We start from the raw sequence: 6,000 nt of genomic DNA, 5'->3' as shown, positions 1-6,000 counted from the left end.
CGGAGAGAGGGAGCAGCAGAGACGGGCAGATGGAGGCAGGGAGGATGAGTGGAGCAGGAAAGTGGATAAAACAAACTTAAAGATAAAAATGCAAGGCAACAGGAAACATTTGATAAACTTTCTTTCTCTGCCTTGTGTTTCTTTGTCGGTTACTTGTGCAGGATTTTAGGCACTCTTCAAATGTTGAAGTACCTCAATGTCAGGAAGGAGGTCCTCCATCCTCATCATATCATACAGGACTGACCTCTGACCCAGACAGTGATTAACATTTGAGGCTGGAGTTCCTCTTTTCCGTCTCCTCTTCCTGTACTTGTCACAAATATCACTTCTCAGGTTCCCCACTCCACCTCCATCATCAGCTCCTTGTCTAAACCTTTAAACCTCACATATATCCACTGGAGTTTGTAACATGCAAATTTCATGCAGAGGTGGTGCATGGCATGGTGGAGTGTCCTGGCCTTTGAACTTCCACACCCACCCGCACACGGTTTTCTGTCCATGGGTGGACAGGGTTTGAGTTTAATTAATGAAATGTATGATAATGTGATTTCTTTAATAGAATGACAAAGTCTAATGGTGTTTTGTGATTATGATTAATATGGCTCTCTGGTGGGAGAGAGCATCAGCCAGCCGCTAAATGAGGACCTCAGCTCCCTCGGTTCCAGTGCTGGACACATTTCAGCTTCGCCTTGGATCTCTTAGCTCAGATAGTGCAGAGAGTCTTGTGGCTCAGTGCTTTGTAAAGACAGTTTAAGTTTTTGGAGCGAATCTGTTCTAATAACTCACAATACATGGATCAGTGTAATGGTACTTGAACAGAGAGATTCCTCCTATTGGACATGTAAGACTGGTTCATGGGGAAGATTGTAGAGCAATGTTGAGTTTTTGTCTTGTTTTATCATCTTCACTTCTTGTTTTTTCTTGGTTATATTAGCTTTCTGTAGGTGTGTTTTTTTTCCCCCCGCCTATTTGTCTCACCTGCACTGAATTGGCACTTGCATGTCACATTAATAATCCATTCATTCGTCGTCCTGCTTACCTAGTTGGGTGGGTATGAGGTCACTGAAGAAAACTAGACTCCTTTTTCCACTGTGACTCTTTGCATCTCATTCTGGTTGGCCTCTTACCCCTGAAGAAGTTTTTCAGTGAAACCCCAACATTTTTGTTGAAAGTCTCAAGTGCGTGTCTCAAGTTTTCTGGAACATCCCCGCGCACGTGTGAAGAACTTCGCAGGTAAGAAAGCATATATGCACAGAATGCACGGCTACAGGATTTGCTCAGCACATGCAGACAGTGAAAAAAAAGTGGCGGGTAGCATGGTACTTAATCTTTTCGGTTCCTCACATCTTTTTATGTGAAACTTATTTTTTCAAAATGTGGTGGAGGTTTAGGATCGAAGTGTATAGTTCCCTGGCATAACAACTTCAGCTGATTTAAGGTGTCTTGGCAAACAGAATCACGATGATGAAGTTCGATGCCCAATCGAAAGCTTGACTTTGTACTGGGTCGTTATACAACCAGATAGTCCTTGAAAAGTCTTTTATATTCCTGTAGCCCCTGAATTCCCGCCATGGCTCAAGTTAGCCTTCTGTAGCCACAAAAGCTGCTGTCCTTCTGTCCTCCTGATACCTGTCAGCAGGTAGGAAGTCCTCAGTTACCAGTTACAGCAGGTGTCTACTGGTAGCTCCAATTGTTTGATTTAAAATATAACAAAAAAGCAAAAATCTGTAATTTTTTCATGGCACAGTTTGTGTGTTCTCTGCTGAAAAACTTAAGCTTTATCTTTACAACCAAGAAGTAATTTATATCTTTACCAGGTAATTAGATGTTCTAGATCAAAACATTCGTCTCCTGACACTTTAAATCACCACCTGCCTGAAGGTTGCTTGAAGGACTCATGTGCAGCCATTGTCTGTAGAAACAGTAGGCCTTAAGGAAGCGATTCACCACAATCGTTTGTCACACTGATATTTGGTAAATGTGATAATTAATACTGTAATTTCACTAAACCCACTCTGTGAGGTCCGTAATTAAAACTGATGTACCTACTTAGCGCACCAAGCATCACAGGTGGGCCCAAATTAATCTGCAAATAGAGCTAAATTGCCTGTGCTTAGCGTTTTCGTCAACATCCCTCACTTTGGGGGGAAGAATCGGTAATTAATTCTGATATAACAAAGCCATAAATTTGAGGTTAAACGCAGCCTTGACAACAGACGCGATGACAGCAAGAGACCTCATCTAGACATCCCAGATGGGATCCAAGAGTCCGCTTTCTCCCAAGAACTTGGCTGAGACTTCTTTTGACAACTGTTAGCTACAATAAACACAAGAGCAGACATTCGGAGGCAGAATCTCTTCTACTTCCCTGATCAAGTCTTTTGGGGAACATTTACATGTATTAAATTGAAAGCCACCTTTGGGGATGCAGAATAAAAACTGAAATGATTGCATCCGGATGGAAGCCAAATGAATGAGTGCATTTGTAATTTCGGCGTGCAGGGAGGTGAAGTTGCATTCATACAGTGGTGGAAAAGTACATGCAGTTACAGGTTTTTCATACTTCTGCAGTACCTCAACAATAAGCCAAAGCTTGTTTGATAAGTCAAAAAAAAGCAACAAAAAAAAAGGCAAATCACTCTTAAAGGTTTTATTTTGATATTTCTAATAAAAAGTTCCCTTTTCTATTCAAATGTTTGTCCAGCTGAAACTAGATGATTATAGTTCAAGTGGATAGTTTGCATTTGATAGAATAAAATAGAGATGAGTTTCATTTTGGGGAGGTAAATTATAGAATAGTCATTGTTACAAACTGAAAGCTGCTGAAAATGTAAAAAGGTGTCAAATGATAAACAAAAGTAGGTAACATGCATCAGCGTTAATTAGAAAACATGGGCCTTATTACATTTCATTTCATCCATCAGTTTGTAAAGGGTTCCAACAATACTTCTATAGCTTTGGGTCTCTGGTGCACAAATAGAGAAAGCAGAAGTTCAACGACATTAAAGAGACAGGAGATAAATTGCATCTATTGGCTGCGTCTGACGGATCATTGAATTCTGATCCTAAGCAGACAATCCTGAAGGAGAATCAGTTTGTGACTTTAATCTTAACCTCACTTGGACAATATAGGACAATAATCTGAAACACAACAGAATGGTTAAAAAAAAAATAAACCAAGGTTTTGGACTGGACTAGTCAAAGTCTGGACTTAAATCCAATCCAATCAGGGAATAAAGTTAAACAAAAATGGTTTAAAAAAAATAAACCAAGGTTTTGGACTGGACTAGTCAAAGTCTGGACTTAAATCCAATCCAATTAGGGAATAAACTTAAACAAAACCTCCAATGTGACTCTTATGGAATTACCCCGCACAAAAAGAGTGGTAGAAATTTCCTTTACAGTGAAACAAAAGTGCTAGTTATTGCAAATGCTTGATGAATGTTGTTGCTGTCCAGAGTGGCAGAAGTTAGGAGGCAATTACTTTTTCACATATTGCCAGGATAGCGTGGATAGATTTTTCCTTCAATAAATATTTATCTGATATTCCACATGTTTGATTATGTGAAACATTTTAATGAGACAACAAAAGAATTGCATTTTTTTTCAAACAACTGTTTTTAGATTTGCAAATTACCTAAATAAAAATATAAACGACAAGCACAATGATAATGCAAAGTTAAACTAAACTGAAACACTCTCACTATCAGAGATTTCTTTTATTTGTTTTGGACAGAGCAAAAACTGGCTCCTGGGGTATTGTTGAGGGAAAACGCCGAATTAAACTGAACGACAGTCAAATCAAAGTAATAATCACATGTTTATGAATATTTAATGCGGTCATGGCAAATAAGGCGAGTAATTAGGACTTTCCGTGATTTAGTAAATTGTTATTTCATGTTAATGAGAGATCTTCAGCATTTTCCCCGATGAATAATTCATAAAAGAAGCCCAGAAAGTTTTTGTGTGTGCGTGTGTGTGCGTGTGTGTGCGTGAAACGAATCAGGAAGTTTTCTGTTGATCAGACGTGCACACGTGTGCAGAGACGCATGACTGCACAGCTTTGTTTCACTTCTTATTGCTTTTGTTCAGCTTGATCCTTGATACTTCTGGAAATGGCAAAAAAAAAAATTTATGCGCAAGGCAGCCGGCTCTGAGTAGTTTTGGAAGAAGAGGTGATACTGGCACCATGCACAAGCGACTGTTCATGGCCATTTTTGCTCAACAAGTATCCAAAGAGGAAGAGTATATAAATTCAACAAAAGGGGGGATAAACTGGTGAGATGGAAGACAAATGTGCCACTGGCTGTCAAATGTTTCAGGAGCGCCAGGATTTCGCTCGTGATCGGTGGACAGAGGAGATCCTGGCTGACTCGAGGTGGTTGAGGGGGGGATCTCCTTCTAAAGGGGTTAATGTGAAGGCAGGGGGAGAGGATGTGGGTGGGGCAGGAAGGGCAGCGAGTCAGAAAACAAGAGCAAAACAAATCTGTGATCTGGAACTCTGAGAGCAGCCACTCAGGAGGGATTAATGAGAAGTAGGAGGCTGTGAAATTATGTGCCCTTTGAGTGGGGAGAATGGCCCTACCGGAGCGTGGCCCTGAAATGAGGTGAGACAAACTTCACCTGATCCACAATTAATGGCATCATGCGGATGGGTGACACTGAGGAAGGAGGAGGGGGAAGAAACGCACAGTTCACTTTGTGGAAATTATCACCCCTCGAAAAGAGGCAGTCATTGGAAACTAGGGGTTTAGCAAGGAGGGGAAAGGATTTTACGCGTTTTTATTTTTTGTTGTTTTTTTCTAGAAATGTACACAATGAATAAAGCGTGGAAAGATTTAGGCGAAATGAGGGCAGAAGATAGTTTTAAGACAAATAACAGAATGGAAAAATATAAATAAGGAGTGAGAGACAGAAGGGGGGGAAATGAGGTAGAGTTGATTGCACACAGGGTGAAGAGCAATAACAGGAGCCCGAATGATTAAGTGGTGTTAGGGACCAGGAACACTTGTTTGCAAGGACAATCTTTGTGTGCTTTTGTTGTCTGCCGGCCGCCTTTATCTTTGTGTAATTCTCCGTCTGATGAAATGTGTTTAAAGAGATGAATTGGGATCGGAGGAGCCGTTCTGACATGATTATGAGGGATTCATCTGCAGCCATCTGCCACCGTTATGAAGGGAGGGTTGGGGGGAGAGGGGGCTTGTGGAGAGATAGAAAGGGAGGGAGGGAAGTGCAGACCTTCTGTTCGGGAGTCTTGCCACAGAACCACCATTACACAAGCCCCTGGCTTCCAGTTTATCATGGAGACTTCCTTTATCCTTGTATGTGAAGGTGAGCTTCAGATCAAATAAAAATCAGGAACTCGTCCATTTGTTAGTAGAGCACATTAAACCACAAGCTTTAATATAGAGAGGCATTATAGGTCCTTATATGAAAGGCTGTCTTCTTCTTATATTGTATATTGTAGCTGGTACTCACTCTGCAACATGGCAATCAAAAGTGCCCTGCAGAGGACAGTGAGGGGGACTGGGTTTAATATTATTATTGTCTTTATGATTACTATTATCACTGCTAAATATAAGATTAAATATCCGCCTAGAATCATATCTAATATTGACTTGGTAGACAAAAAGAGCTTTTTAGAAGATGGTCAGGGAAGCCATGATTATTATTGTTAGCATGATTCATTGTAAAACCAAACATTGGTGCTCCCAAAAAAAAACCTTCAACTTTTTAAAAATAAATTCCATCCATTTATTGGGTTTTACATTTATGTCTTGATTAAAGAAGATGATTCTGTGCACCTTCGTATGAACTGAACATGATTTGCTGGGGGGCCACTGGCGTGGCCAGCAGCTTTGCAGGAGGGGTCATGGCCACTCCTGACCTCCCATTGGAGGTGCCATTGAAAACGAATCTTGCTTCTTTCTTTATATTGTCATATTGTGGCAGACCACCAGAGGGCTTTATTTAAAATGTGTTTATGGCGCTTGCCATCTC

This window comes from Gambusia affinis, linkage group LG21 (assembly GCF_019740435.1).
Source record: "Gambusia affinis linkage group LG21, SWU_Gaff_1.0, whole genome shotgun sequence".
In the NCBI taxonomy this organism is placed as follows: Eukaryota; Metazoa; Chordata; class Actinopteri; order Cyprinodontiformes; family Poeciliidae; genus Gambusia; species Gambusia affinis.
Note: the sequence above shows the minus strand (reverse complement) of the source record.